The following is a 16,667-nucleotide window of genomic DNA, read 5'->3' on the forward strand; positions in this document are numbered from 1 at the left end:
ATGTACTAGAAAAATAAGCACATGGTTTGTGTGCTCCTGCTTGTTCCTGTGTGAGTACTGACAAGGCAGTACCTTCGCGTTCTGTAACAAAGAGTGTAAACTGTTTTCTGTAACATGGCGTTGCTAAAACGGGTGCTTGACATAGAGCTTTCTTTAGGCTTTCAAAAGCTTGTGTGTGTTCCTGAGTCCAAGGGAGAACAGTCGGTGTGGCTGCCTCCTGTGTGGTTAACTGAATGAGTGGTTTTGCTAGAAATGCGTACTGAGGGATCCACTGCCTGCAATATGACGTGAGGCCTATGAAAGCTCGTACTTCCTTTTGTGTCTTGGGTATTGGCATGTTAGTTATTAACTGAATGCGGTCGGGTGTAAGCTGCCTTCCCTCCTTGGACAGCGAGTGTCCAAGATAAACAACTCGCTGGACACAGAATTGCAGCTTAGAAGGGGACACCTTGTGCCCCTTTTCGGCTAGAAATTGTAAAACGGTCAGTGATGCTTTCTCACATTCGGGTTCGCTTCTCGCGGTGATCAGCAGATCATCGACATATTGGAGCAGAGCAGTGTTAACTGGCATGTGGATACTGTCAAGTTCTCGTTTCAGTGCTTGGCTATAGATGCTGGGGCTTTCTGTAAATCCTTGAGGTGCGCGTGAGAATTTAAAGCTGCGCCCATTTAAACTAAATCCGAACAAATATTGACTTTCCGGATCTATTGGGACGCTGAAAAAGGCATTCTTGAGGTCAATTACAGTAAAGAATGTTGCTTCAGAATCAATAGCTGTCAATAATGACGAGATATCTGGAACCACAGGAAATTGTGGCACAATGCATTTGTTTAACTCGCGCAGATCAATAACCAATCGATATACTGGCGGGGCTGTAGGATCTGTTCGTTTAAGAATCGGAATTATCGGTGAATTACATACATTGGAGTCTGTTTCTACAACTACTCCTTGGGCAATTAGCTCGTCAATGATTTGTAGTAAAGCCACTACAGCATCTGGTGGTAACTTGTATTGTCGCATTCGTGGTAGCACCACTCCTGCCTTGAGTGTGACTCGATATGGTGTAATATTCATGCAACCCACATCAGTAGGGCCTTGTGCCCATAGATGTGTAGGTAAAGTCTATAGTCGGGGATCCATGTCTCTAGATACATAGTGACCTTTAAAATCACGTAAAAACAACCTTACTCCTTCCGGAGAACAACATATTATGGCTCCTAGGGCTTTCAGAGTTTTTATTCCTAGCAAGTTTTCTGGACATGATTTAGTAAGCAATAAATCTGTAGTTCGGGTCAAAGGTCCTATCGTAAGTGGAAGAGGCTGTGATACTTCATTAACAATAGGTTTTCCTGAAAAACCAAGGGAAATATTCTGAGAGCCTGAGAGGGGTGCCCCTGGAACTTCACTACGTTTTATAGTTGTTCGACTTGCCCCTGTATCGAGTAAAAATTTTCTATCTTGACCTAATAATTCACTATGTACATAAGGTCCTTCTTGATCTACAGGAATCTCAATAAGGGGTAAGTCAACTTCCCTCTCTAGGCTAGTTCATGCGTAACGCTGATACTCAGGATATTCATACTGTGCAGTCTGATACATTTGTCGTGTTGTGGTCTGTGTGGCAGCAGCAGGCAACGGTGGTGCAGCTGGCACAAACTGTATTGGCTGTTGTGCGGCTGGCATGGCCTGGGCATGCTGCATAGCTCCTTGTTCATTCTGATCTTGTCTTAGTGGCCGTGATCTTTCTTGTGTTTTACCTATAGAGATATTATGTTTTAGCACTGGACAATCGTGTACATAATGACCTGGCTTTTTACAATAATTGCATGTCCCTTTTACAGGTCCTGCTGAATCGGAATGTGTCATACCCTTTTTATGTCCTTCAGCTGGTACTGTCTGGGAAACTAGCATTTTCATTTTTGTGTCTTTCATGCGTCTGTGTTCATGTTCTTGTTCCTCTCTAATTCTATTGTGATGGTACTGTAACATTTGTAACATTTGTGTTGGAGTGTTACCTTGCCAGGTACTCTCGAATTTTAATACTCTATTCTTCACTGGGGGCAGAGCATTTTCTACTAATTTTGTTACAAACAGATGCGGGTATGATTCGCTACTTGCTTTTATGCCACTATTTATACCAAAACATTTCTCGAATCGGGCATAGTAATCACTAGTGTCTTCATCTTGCTTCTGTTTACAGGCTGAAATTGTACCCCAATCTTCCTTTTTCGTAGTTAATAAACGTGGCAGTACCTGTACTAGTAAACCTGGTAGTGCTTTAGTTTTGTCCCCAAGCCCCGAACCTGGACCTCGGGCCCTTTCTTCTGCTTCTAATGCTGACCATTCTATCTTTTGGTCTCCTACCTCCCACTCTTTTTCCTTGAGTTTCTCATAAATGCCAGCAGGCATCAACACCTTTAATATTGTCATAATGTCGGGATAGGTATACTCTCCCATGAGTAACATGTCTTTAATTTCTCGGTGAAAACCCGCTGGATCTTTGTCATGACTGGGTACCACTTTCTTCATTTGTAACAGTTCTATTTTTGATATGGGCGTATATACAAATACGCGCCTAAACTGGTTGTCCTCGCCTTTTATTGGGTGCACTTCTCGTAAGGGATTCTGTCTATCCATGTGATACGTTGTTCTTTCCTTGTCGGGCAATGAGGCATGCTCTGAGCATACAAAAAGAATATACTGCTTTCTTGATACTAGAATTTCTTTAATTAATTCAGTACCTGGACCTCTCCATTTATTCATAAGTAATTCAGTCAATATGTCAGGTAAGGGACCAGGGTCCGAATGCTGACTCCGATATAGTATAATGAGTTGTTGAATCATATAAATCCCAGCTAACCTCTGTTCATCTGGGGTGAGATTCAAAAATGTGCGTACTACTGTAGCATCACTATATTTTCCGGGACTGTCCACCCAGTGGACAGCTGCCCTGGCTAAATCTTGTTCATCCATAGAATCGAGAAAATGATAACCCCTTCGTTCTCGGAGTAGTTTGTCGGCAGTTTGGAACGAATGCTCGTTAGACCTTGTATTAATTATAGGTATTTGGAAATTCTTGTTATTATCTGGACATATCGGACGTATTGAGTCAGTATGACATCTAGTCTGATCCCTTTTACAAGATCTTCCTCTACCTACATAGGCTATGGTGTCCAACTGTCCCGCGGGCGGTCCTGACCCTTCTTCCTCGCTTGGTTCGAACTCGTCTGTCTCTAATCGCTCTTCGTGTAGGCGTTCTATTTCTTTACGGATCTTTCGGCACATGGCTATTATACAATTTTGCTTATCGTGTCTCCCTTCTGATATATTCTGGCTCCATCTTGTAAGAATTTGCATTGCATCCGGGTCTACCCCCGGTCGGTCTTGATTTCTGATCACACAGTTTATGAGGAAACGTAACAGTTCCCCTTGTATCTCTACTTTCTGGTATTCCATAGCTCTGTTAATACATTCTGGATCTCGCCCTGTTTGAACAAAATGATATATTTTATCTAGATGCGCAGTCATTCCTGGTAACTTCGCTAAATACCCTGCGGCTCGTCTGATACGTAATGATGCCAGGATCATTTCGTCCTCTTTACCGATCACCGGGTCATATCTACAATCTATAAGAAGTTCCTTAAGCGCACGTTCACTTACGAATTTGGGTGTACGTGAATGCGCTGACTCTTGAAAAATAAGTTTATTTATTCTAGGTGGCGTGGAAAAAGTATTGGTAGCACCTCCCGTGGCCCCATCTGGGGCGTCGGGTGTGAAAGGATTCGTCGAACGTGACACGGCAACTATAGGTGTGGACACAGCTATGGAAGTACCTGTAGGGACAGATGCGGAAACAGATGTGCTATTCGGAACTTGTGACTCGATTTGTTGCTGTAGGGATACGGGTGCTGGATCTTGGCGTTGGACCTCCCTGGTATGCGGCCTATGTGGGGCGGAATTAGCATACTCGGGAGCTACGTCATCTAAATATGAGGAAAGAAAAACATCTTCTGCGGTTCTAGGATGCCCCTTAGGATGTACCTTAATTGGGAATAATGGGGGTGACAAGTCTTTCGGTATCTCTAGAGTAGCCTTAGGTAATCCTTCGGCTAGAAGGGGATACATACCATTCATGAGGGCATTTCTTTGCCTATCTACTTGTTCTGATTTCACTCGGATACCTTCCTCAATTAATAGATCTTCTTGAACTTTATTTGAACTTTCTTTACTCTTCTCTTCCTGTCTACGTGCTTTTTCTGTACGTCTATGAGATTCTTTACGCCATAACTCAACGGCATCTTTCTGTGACTGTCTGACTTTCCTTTTCCATAACTCTTCCTCGACTTTCATGATGCACTCTGCATCCCAGGTCCCAGCTGCGGGCCACCTCTGACTTTCTGGTAATCCCTTGGTGTAGTCTACCCATAAATCAAGAAATAATATAGCGTCTAAGCCATGTTTGTGATACATGAAGTGCCCTGGAGTATCCCTAGGAGGAATAGGGACGGCTTCTTCAAGTACCCCTTTCCTAGTAGTGATCTGTCTTAATTTCGAAAAGAGCGGCATATTGACAACTGATCCGATACTTAATTTTGAACACACTTAATACAAAAGCACACTAATGAACAACCATTCATACCACAATATGCAGGACGTTTAACACATTAGACATTAAACATTAAACATTTTTTTTTTTTAACCTTTAGAATAAGCAACAATGATGATCGTCTGCATAACTAATCACCAAGCATAATTCTTGACAATAACTAGATACTTCGGAATACTTGATATACTGCTAAACAGTACAGATACACTGCTAAAACAGTGCAGACCGGATTTGTGTACCCAAACCCGTCTCGACCGGCACAACCTATGTGCACGTCAGAAATGCCTCCCCAGTAATGGTACTCACCGGGTAGCTTCGGAAACGGAAGGCCTCGGTAACCTGAGCTTGAACCGGACTGGACTCGACTCGACTCGTCGGGGACTGGACTTGACTTCGAACTGGTGGGTCTCGGTATACCTCGGATCTTGCTCTCTCAGCTAGGCTCTGGTCGGGATACTTCGCACTTCTCACCGCCTCGTCTGGGTGTTGATCGTAGTCTCAGTCGCCCCTGCTTGACCGGAGGGAGATACAGGAAATCCTGCTGGTACGCGTAATTGTCCGTCCAGCTGCGGCAGGAGACCGGGCCTACAACTCACCGCCGGCGCGTGAGATGAGAAAGTGTCCCTATTCGGGCGCCATCATGTGGTAAATAAAATTCCTTTACCGGGACTGAATTTGATACAGAATCATAATAAAATAGCTCAGTAAAATGAGAGGCAGAATCCGTGATATTAGAGTTTCGGAATGGGCTTTATTCCAATAATCGATTATAATCGGATGCTCCAAGTTCCATCACCATGGGGGTTCAGGAAGTGAAGTACATACTTTATTGACAAAAAGTAACTTTTATAGTACATACATTATAATGAAGCAAATACAGTAGGCGTAACAATTGATAAGGAACCTGCGTAACCGAAAATGGGTGTAATAAGGAGTAAAAAAGAAACATGATTGGTTATGATGTCATACATAGGTGGATCTATAAGATAATACTTGACATAGATGCGCGCGCAGCAGTATGACGTGTAATTGACGTGTAACTAGGGGGTGAAGGGGACTTGACATTAGCTCTACATGTGGAGACGAAAAGTCTGGGGGGTCAGGTCAACCTAATCCCAAATCATATCTAACATCCTATGTTTGAAGAACTATGTTATCCACAAAAGAAGGACTCTCGGACAGAATCTATTCTATACTGACTGTGCGTGCGTGTACAAGCGTCTAAGTGTCTACCCTGAATGCGAGGGGGTAGGAATATTCCATGGTGACAGGGCTATGAATTACTTGCATGAGGACAGAGAAGCCGGGCCTTTTGCTTGGTAACTGGAAGAATGTTTACTTAAACTACTAGGCAGGAATGCATCGGCTGAGGGGGAAGCAGATAATTCGAAGGTGAAATACAGTTCTTGGCAGAGAATAGGCTGATGTCAGGCTTCGTGAGCCGCGCAGAGAATGAGACAAAGTTCATGGTCACAGATGCAGGCTCAGACTGGAGCTTTCAGAGGCAGAAGGCAAAAGGAGTTTGATGACAGAATCAGGGCCTACTTGCCTGGACTGTAAAATGGCATAAGTGAACCATATAAAGCCGGTGGCCTTTCATATTTAAGAATGGAATATCCGGCCTATTCATGGCGGATCTGACAGAGGACATGTTGACGGTGGACGCACATGTATTTGCGTCTTCATAACTGGAACTGGAGGGAACATACATGTACTTGTGACATGCACATAGAACCGTTGGGGTCCAAGATAGGGGACATAACTGACCAGGAAAATCCACATTTCCACACCCTACCACTCTATTTTTTTAAAACAATAAATCGTATCTTTACCTCATTCTTATGGAACAGTCGCAAAACTAGGATCTCCATTTCTCGTCATCAACATCCCAAAGATTTAGGCGGTGTTAATATTCCCAACCTTGTTCGTTTCCGTTCTGCCTTTACTTTGAAACAAATTTGGCCGTTTTTATCTGATTCTTTTGACCCCCCTTCAACAGCTTGGAGCTCCATAGAACTTGTGCAACTTTCACCCTTCTCCTTTAGCACGGCTATCCGCTTATCTCAGCCTCCGCAGCGCTTTCTTACCCCTATTTTTAAGCATTCTAGAGCACTTGCTCTTTCGGTGTTTCGCTCATCTCTTTCACAGTTAGTTTCTTTCCTCAACTCCAATTTGGTATCACAAATCCATAAATATAAATAATCGGGCACTTTTTTGGAAAGAATGGATTGATAAAGGCGTTATCACCTTTAATCATTTACTAGCTAATGACTCCTTACGAGACTTCTCTGATATTCGTTCTTCATTTCACCTGTCTCGCACATACTCTTCCCAATATCCCTTACTTAAAAAATCTTTATTCTCTATTATCTCTCAAGTCGTTTCTTTGTACACTCTTGACACAACCCCTCCCTTACCTCTATCAGATTTTTCTATTCCTCTCAAGGCTGCGTCGATCTACGAATTACTTTCCTGCCCCTCAGCTGCAAGGACCAAATCCAAACTTGAACTCTCCTGGGAAAAGGACCTAGTTCAAGATTTTCCCTTCAGGTTTGGAATTCTCTATGGTCTAGGATACATACTGTGTCCCGCTCCGCCAGCACCACACAGACTTTGTACTATTTTTATAATAGACTTTTTTTTACCCCATCAGACTTGCATAAATTCAAACTGTCTGATTCTAAAAAATGTTGGTCTTGCTCTCATACGAATAGTGACTTTTTTCATATGTTTTTTCGTTGCCCGTTAGTTAAATCTCTTTGGTCTCGCATTTGGTTAAAGTTAAATTAAATATTAGCTACTAACCACCCTTTTGATATTGTCCATCTCTTTCTGGGTGGGCCTCACCTATATGGAAGGCACATCGCAATGCACGTAAATTTATAGATTTATATATAGCTATTTCTTTACAGATAATCTCTACAAACTGGAAAGACACTTCAAAGATTTCATATAACGCCTGGTGGAATTTTCTGTGTCATCATCATAGGCTTGATCGTGCTTATGCTACCACTGTACCTCTTTTGATCAAAAAAGATTTGTATGGTTGCCTCTAACAAATTTTCTTTCTCAAAATGCCCCTTGATGATCTTGTTTTTGTACATTATATATATATATATTTTTTTTCTTTTCTTTATTGCCTATAGTTGCTATTTAGTTTTCTCATGTAATTATTTTCTTGCCTGTTATTTATAAGATTTTTCACTCTGTATATTGATCATTCCCCCCCTTCCCTTTCTCTCTTTCCTCTTCTTTCCCTGTTTCCCTTTTGCCTCCCCCTGCATACCTAACGCAATATCCTCCAAAAAAAAATAATAAATAAAGAGTTATTTCGCTTAGTATATTCTCTATTTACGTTGGGCATTCCTTGAACTTTGTAAGAATTTATTTGTGTTTAATATTCATTGTATTGCCTACTGATCTTATTTTGTACTAATGTTTTACTTGGTTTATTATATTCAATAAAGCTTTCTAAACTTTAAAAAAAAAAAGTTGTCTGTCTGTATAATACTTTTGTAATTAGCTTTCGTCCAGGAGGGATATTTTTGGACACCTATCTTCTGCAACAAAAATGAGCCTTGTAAGTTTTAACTTACGCTGCCAGCATAAGTCATGTCCGAAAAGTCCCACGTTTAGACCCGATTCCCTTTAGATGGAAACTTGGAAATGAAAAGTTATAGCCCCATCAATAACTAAAAACAGCTAACTGACTGGCGTGGGTGCTCCATGTGATACTGCGCAGTCTCGTTAGTAGACTCTGGCTTAAGGGAACACAATGTCGGCCTACCCCACATGAAGACATGGACATGAGAAATTAATTTATTAATGGGTGACTTCAGCCAATTCTATGGAAAGCATCACAAACCTAACCTGCCACATAAAGTGCACATCTCACGCCCAAGGGCATTTGTGACTTTGAATTATAGAGCTTCCTCTTCAAACATTAGCTTTTGGTACACCGCCGACAAATATCATATGTGGTTCTTGGACCTCGAGATCTTCGTACAGTGAATCGAAGCTTAAGCTCTAGGTGGGCCAGGACCTGCCCGCTATGTGCAGTGGAAAAGAAACAAACATTTGTAAGGCAATAGGTCTCGCATTTATGAGAGTTTGAGCTATTGGCACTGGACATGACCATGCCTTTTATTTGTGTTTTGAAAACCTGCAAGCAGTGCGTAAACACGCACTTTGTACTTCTAGTCCTTGCTTACCAGAAGCAAGGCTGGCAGTAACTGCGCCTCTTTTACTGCCAGCCTTGCTTCTTGTAAGCAAAGACTATAAGGACAAAGTGTGTGATTATACACTGCTTGCAGGTTTTCAAAACACAAATAAAAACCAGTGTCATTTACAACGCAAATAGCTCACATGCTCGCAAATGCGAGACCTATTGCATTGCAAATGCTTGTTTAATATCCCTCCAAGGAACCCACAATAAATTCTGATAAAGGGCCCTTTAAGAGAGATTTCCAGTATTCTAAGATCTCTCACCTCAATAGGATGGTATTTAACGCAATCAAAGCGCTTCCTGTAAACACATCCACCCCTTAACAAACTGTTGAGCAGGTGTGACAATAGATAGCCTAGGGTTTTTTTGTATATGTAATTGGGCGGAAGAGTCTTGGGCTGTCCTGCCCTCTCTTACCATTCTTCGTTGCTATTATGGTATTTTACACATATTCAGAATTGTGTTTATTTCACATCTGCACAGACTGCATTCATATTAATAATGTAAAATAAATTCATTTTTTTCACAATGCTGTTGTTCTTTCAGAGCAAAAAATAAACTAGAAATATATATGAAAATAATCCATTGAGGTTGGGTTGGGTCGGCTCCAAGATGGCCACCTTCGTTTGGAGCTCTCTCAATTTTCCTTTGCAGGCCCATGAAGTGCTACTGGGAGACAGGAAGGGCTTTAAGAGGGATGAAAAAACTGGGGGTCTCCCATAGGGGTGTGGCTTATGTAGTTAAGGACGTGACTTAGAACACTTAGGCTGAAAATCTGTACTTAGCATAGTGTGCTGCCAACTGGTTTATGCTGCTTCCGTCCATTCATCCAGATATATAACACAAGTAACATTACACCTACAACAAGCCAGAAGTATTGGCTTTGTCAATTGTTGTAAACTACTTAAGATAAATAAGCAACAACTATGACTTCGTTGTATATCATATTGAAAATTCTTCCATACTTGTAGGTAAGGTTGTGGCTAAGGCTAGAGCTAGCGACTTTCGAGCACAGAAAACCGGTTCGAGCCTCAGGTCGACTCAATATCCTGTGATTCAAAACATGAATATGTGTTTGTGTAATGTAGCTGGTGCTCGTGTTTGCTCCACGTTTGCGCTATATAAAACAGAAAAATGAGTCTCTTTGAAGTTACATTAAAAGCAATGAGTGTGGTACTATTGCAGAGCTAAGCTTTTGCTCCCACCCTGAAGGAAAAATGGAGAGCCCGGAAGGGACCCATCTCTGCACCTGCTTTAAAGAAATGGCAGTGCTGAGCACCGCAGGACATGGTGCACTTAAAGCCCTGGAGACAGGTGAGGCTCTGTGCCCCTGCTGGTGCCAGGCTTTTACAAAAACAAGGGAACCCAGAAGGTAGATAAGGACCTTGGGTAACAGTTTAGTATTAGAACAGTGGTCCTTAAACGCAACAGTTGAGTAAATAGGATAATTATAGACTTGAATCAGTACTATAATGCGAGTGTCCAGCCGGACAATCAATTTAATAAATTAAAAATGTCCAAGAAGAAAAATACAAACGTAGCAATTACGTGGGGCACAATCCTGCATCCTACATAAACGCATGACAAATACATTTAGAACAAAAACATATCAGGCAAGATGGAGTAGCTTGTGGAATATTGAGCACAATTTCTAACAAGCTTAGAGAAACAGTAACTGCACTTTTTCTATTGTGCGATTAACGTGCAAACTGTTTACATTAATCGACGTTTTCATCCTTTAAAAACAATAAGAGGATCATCATCAGGACAGTGAAGGTGCAAGCCTGAATCAATTAAAATAGCCTGGATAGTGCTTGCGGGAAAAGGATAGCCGTACGCGGACTCAGGAGGGGCCGCAGCCGCAGTAATGATGGTTCTGTGGATAAGGTGGTGAAGATATTCGGGCGTTTTTCTGCAATACGTGATAGTATATTCAATAAATTAGCATGTGGAGATGCACATAATGATGTGAGATCCGATGCTCAATAGTTGGGAACCAGGGCTGAAACCGAAGAGGCCCTTGTCCTGTTTCCGAGAGGATGGCACATGCCAGGACTGGTCCGAACCTTGGAAGCTGATTGTGAAGCATGTGCAGGAATTTCAAAGCCATTCACAGGAAGACAGAACATGATTGACATCATTTAAACCTATCACAAAGGGGAATCAGCGGTAACGCCATTGCATATCCTCCCAAAAATAACACCAACTAACTCAAACGATCATAAGGAGCACCTCATGGGACACCCTTTCATCGATATTTTGTCGAAGGGCCTCTGTCACTTTAAGAAGGGCAGATTCGGTGCTATGGGCAGGTCTAAAGCCTTTCTGCAAAGAGTCCAGCAGCTGATGCTTTTCTAAGAAATCCACCAGGAGACTGTTCAGATGTTTCTCTGTCACTTTCCACAGAAAAAGAAGGAGAGAAATGGGTCGATCACTATCGGGCAGGGAGGGTCGAGAATAGATTTTTTAGAAAAGCTGGATGACTTTACCATGTTTTCACCCAGCGCAGGCATCACCGCAGTGGACAAAGAAAGATTATTTAGGCTCACAAAGATGGGGATAAGAATCTCCTCACTTAATGTATCAGACCTGGTTGAATCGGATCATCAGGGGAGCCCCACTTTACTTTACACATGAGGGCTTTGAAGGAAGCGTCATCCAGCTGTTCAAATTCCACCATCTTGCCCCCTTTGACAAGTCTTTGATGTCAGGCATCCAGAACTGGAACTGGGGTTGTCACTTAAAGTGTGTATAAATATCATTACATTTTAAATAAAATGAACCGCATGTGTGCTGTGAACAAAATAAACAACAACAAAATAAACAAGCTTTGGGCCAGTCAACAGATCTGGAGTTGGCTGCCTGTCTTTTAACTTTTTCAATGCTTATTTTGTTTTCTCCTGACTTTTCAAAAACATTATCGCTGAGGGAGCTGCCAGGCCAAAATGAATTTAAAAAGATTGCCTAAAGGGAAAAATAATTTTGTGTTTTAAAAAGCACTCAAAGTAGTCCCTGGCAGTGAGAATAACTACTTTGTTTGTGCATGTGCTCCCTGTGAAAGAGTAGGATGCTGTCAGTCATAGAAAACTTAGCCAATGGCTGAAGTGGGCTGACCCCCTGCCTCATGTTGTATGCTGTAGTGGACAGAAGACTATATGAATGACATAACAAGAGACCAATGGGCGAGAAGGGCTGACTGAAAGACCCTATATTTGAGACAATTACAAATATAATTTTTATGAAATCAAAAGGCCTTGGATAATCAGACCTAACAATAATAAAAACAAGAAAGTGTACTTCTCATGGCCCAGTCATACATCACAGTACAGTGTCATGCTACTAGCAGTGCAAGGGAGCCACAACACACGTGTCCCCAACATTACCCAGGTACTAGTGGTGATGGAAATGATATAAATGGACTGCGTCAGATAAAAGTGTTTCATCACCCTTCCTAACTGTAATCCATGGCTCCCAGGTCAGCACAAGACAGGATAAGAACCTAGGGTCTTATCAGCAAGGGGCCGCAATACAATTATTGCCACTTAAGCGTCCGTTTTTGGGCGAAAAGCGGCGATAATTGTATCGCACTATCAGCATGGACACGCTAACGCGTGTTTCCATGCCTCTGCGCCTTTTCCCATCTCTACTGATGTGCAAAGTGGGCGTTCCTCACCAAAATAACGTTGGAAATGTCGCTAACAGATATTTCTCCTATCAGCAATCTGCTCGCTAACCTGCGTAGCGATAATAAAAGTAGCGCTGACCGCGCTTGGCGCTGGTTTCATTACGCCTGCTTTTAATCTTACCTAGCCATTGTGTCCTATGGGAGGTGGATACTTTGGCTAAGCACACCCTGCCCTATCAACAAGGTTTGCCATAGCGCTGTGCTTTTATCGCTGGATTTCCAGCGATAATTGCACATTTGCCCGCTATCAGCGGATTTTTTTATCGCTGTTGAGATATGCGTTGATAATAACGCGTTATCTCGGCGATTATATCCGGCAATAGCCGGCGTTAAACAAATTTGCGCTAAGCGCGCACTGAAATGTTTATCGCAGTATGTTGTAGATATGCCCCCTAATAAACAAAACAAGAATAATCACCGTGATGCAGCCGTGGGGAGGGGCCCAATGGAAGCCGAAGTTGGCAAAGGCGGGGCCAGAAAGATAAATTATTAAAATGGTAAATCAAAATGACATATGACACAAATGGAGTGAGAAAACGAGGAAGAAACTGAATATGAGCTATAAAACAGATTTAGCAATAAAGGAAGGACAAGAGGATGATCAAATAAAAAAAGGAACAAAAAAATGAATGGGAATATGGAATAGAGAAATATGAAAAGAAAATGAAATATGAATTTAAAGAATAGAGCGAAAAGAATTGTATAAAATAGATTATGATCAAATGAATTCCCACAAAAAGAACTGCACAGTTGGTCAAAACTGCGCGCATACGGATAAACCGTGAAGTGCACGACCGTCTCAATCTAATATGAACTTTTTTTTTTTACTTGTTCTTAGTTTGGTTGTCAATTTACTTACTCATACTATTGCGCGACCTCCTCTGATTTGTCTGTAAATCGTACCTTTTGTCCCAAATTTTTGTCATGAATTTTGACCTTCTGTCCTGAATTTTTGTACTGAATTTTGCCCCGTTGTCCTGAATTTTCACACCCACCATCCTGAATATGCACCCATGCCAGTTGGTCACGGTCACCCTAATCATTCCTCTTCCACGCGCACTCCAGACATAGCAGTCATTCCCCTGGTCTTATCTCGTGGTTTTCGAGGTGGAAAAATGTTCACGTTTATTCAGCCATGCGTATATACGAGACATTAGCGCCCCTTTCCGGCACAGGTTGTAAAGAGCTGGGCCTGTACATTTCAATCTGAGACTACACATTCGCCCTTCCGCAAAGGCGTGCACTGTGCTTCCTGCAGGAGACCAGAACAGCTTTTAGTTGTTAACAATTAGACCGATAGAAACCACATCTACAGACGCACAAAGGACGACCTGACCCAGCGGCCAGCATTGCACAGGGTTCGAACTACAGGTCTCCTGAGGCGAGACTCCAAGACTGGCCCCTTCTGTTCACTATAATATTCACCGTTTGAGCACAATTACGTTTGTATTTATCAATACAAACATTTCTTAAAAGGGATGATGCTGTTTACTGGACAATACTCGAGGGGAGAAACTGGACAGACAGAGATGCGGATGTGTCCCAGTGAAAATCATTTGACTTGTACAATGTAAGGGGCACCGTGCAAGCAAGCGGTGGAATAAGACGTACAATTGAAATGTAATTTATTTTAAACGAAGACTAAAAACAACCACATTTGATATACACTTGAATGACCCGTGCCTTCCCACCGCCACCAGAAGCAGAATTCTGTGAATGGAACGCTTATGATGTAACAGGCCCTCCAACGTGATGTCAGGAGGCGCAGGGTAAATGCAGAGGGGAGGCCGTCCCCGCAGCGAGAGAAAAGAAGGGACCATTGTTGGGAAAGTATATCGGGTAGGATGGGATCTTCTTTCAGGTTCATCACAGGAACATTTTGTAACTAAAAAGTTTTATTTTCTCAATAAATTGAATAAATCCAGTGCCTTGTCTGCTCCCCCTGTTAAACTGAAACACATGGTATCACCCACAAAGTTGTGATGTATGATGACTCTCTGAAAAGCCTCCATTGTGACGTGTCCTTGGTATACGAGGCTGGTAACCAGGTAGCTGCAGCATTGGACTCGGGGACGCCGTAGGGAGAGGACCGCTGTGGGCGGCTGGAGTGCGGGGCAGTGAGAGCGGAGGCCGAAGTTTCGGGGGCCGAGCAGGCTCCGAAAAGGAAGGGGTCCCTCCCTCTCCCTTCCTTTCCCTCTCTCCCTCCCTTCCCCCCTCCCTTCCCTTCCTATTCCTTTCCCTTTCTTCTCTATGTCCCTTCTCCTCTACCCTTCATTCTTCTCCCCTTCCCTCTCCTGTTCCCGCCTCCCATCCAATGCCATTCCCTTCCTCTCTACCCTATCTCTTATATCCTTCCCCCTTCCCTCCCATCTCCTTCCTTCCCTTTCATTCCTTTTCCTCCATATCGCTTTGCTATTTCTCATCACTTCCCTTGACTATCTCCTCTTCGCTTCCCTTCCCGAACTCTTCTCTCATCTCCCCTTCCCTTCCAATGTCTTCTATCCCCTTCTGTTCTCTTTTCTTTCTCCTCATTTCCCTTCAAATGTCCTTCCCCTTTCTTCTCTACATCGCCTCTCCCCTACCTTTATTCCCCTTCCTTCCTCTCCCCTCGCCTTCCTTCCTACCTTTTCTCTTTTTTCCTTTCCCCTTTCATCCTCTTCCTTTCCTTTGCTTCTCTTCCATTTGCTTCACTTCCCTTTCAATTTCCCTCAATTCCCTTCCTTCCCTTTCTTCTCCCTCTCTCCTCCACTCCCCTTCCTCTTGTCTCTCGCTTTCATTGCCTTCCCTCTTACTTCCATCCATTTTCATCTCCCCTTCCATTACATTCCCTTTCCTATCTCTTCCTTACTTCCCTATCTCTCCTTCCTCTACCATTCCCTCCCCTTATTTTCCTTCCCCTCACTTTCTTCCTGCCATGTTGCTCGTCTCCCCTTTAGGCCTCTTGCCTATCTCTCTTCTCCTCTCCTCACCTTCAATTTCCATCCCTTCCCCTGTTCCATATCCTTTCCTTCCCCTTCCCCCCGGCCTCTCCATTCCTTATCTCTTGGCTTATCTTCTCTTGCCTCTCCTTCCCTTCAGTCCTTCCCATCTCTCCTCCCCTCTCCCCTCCATTAATTTCCTTTACCCTTCCCCTACCCTTCTCAAGCTTATCTCTCCCCTCACTTCCCCCTCATTCCCTTCTGTTCCTTCCTTCCCTATGTCTGCTCTCCCCTTCCCTTTATGCCTTTACCTTGCTCTCCTCTCCCTTTCCCATGCATTCTTTGCTTCTCTATTCCTTCTATCCCTTCCCTTTCATCCCCACTCCATCCCTCCCTTCAATATCTCTCCCTTAACATTCCCTTTCCCTTCCTTCCCATGTCCTTTCCCTTCTGTTTCTGCTTTCCTTGCACTTTCGCTTTTCTCCCCTCGCCTCCCCACCATTCCCCGTTCCTTCCTTATTACCCTAATTTTGTATAATTTCCCATTCTCTACCCTTCTTCTGCTCTCTTTCCCACCCCCTACCTTCGCTGTCTCAACTCTTCCCTTCCCTTCACCTCCCTCCCCATTTCTTAATTCCTATTCCCTCTCTGCATCTTCCACTTCCTTGCCTCCCCTACACTTCATATTCCTTTCCATCCATGTTCCCCCTCCCATTGCCTATCTCTCCTTCCCTTTCCTGTCCCTTCCGTATGGCTCCTCTCCCTTCTATCCCTTTCCTTCTCTTCCATGGCTTATGTATCCTCTCCTTTCCTTTCCTCTTCCCTTTTATCTACTTCCCTCATTTCCTCTCCTCTCCCATCTGCTCTCACCTTCCCGTCCACTATCCTCTTCTCTTCTCTCCTCTATCTTTCCTGTTTCGCGTCCCTATATCTCCCATTCCCTGCCTTGCCTTACCTCTCCCCTTACCTATGTCTCCTTTCTTCTCCCGTTTACTTTCCCCTGCATCCCTTCTCACATGCTATTCTCTCCTCTAACTCTCCTCACCTTCCCTCATTTTTCTTCCCTGTCCTTTCTTTTCTTTCTACCCTATCCCTTCCATATCTTTCCTCCCTTCCCTTGCCTCCCTCCTTTGCTTCCCTATCACTCCTGTCCCCTTCCCTCCCTTTCTCTTCTCATTGCTTCATTTTCCTTCTCTGACTTCCTTCCTTTTCTGTCTCTTCTCTCCCCTACT

Source organism: Triturus cristatus, chromosome 7, assembly GCF_964204655.1.
Source record: "Triturus cristatus chromosome 7, aTriCri1.1, whole genome shotgun sequence".
Taxonomy (NCBI): Eukaryota; Metazoa; Chordata; class Amphibia; order Caudata; family Salamandridae; genus Triturus; species Triturus cristatus.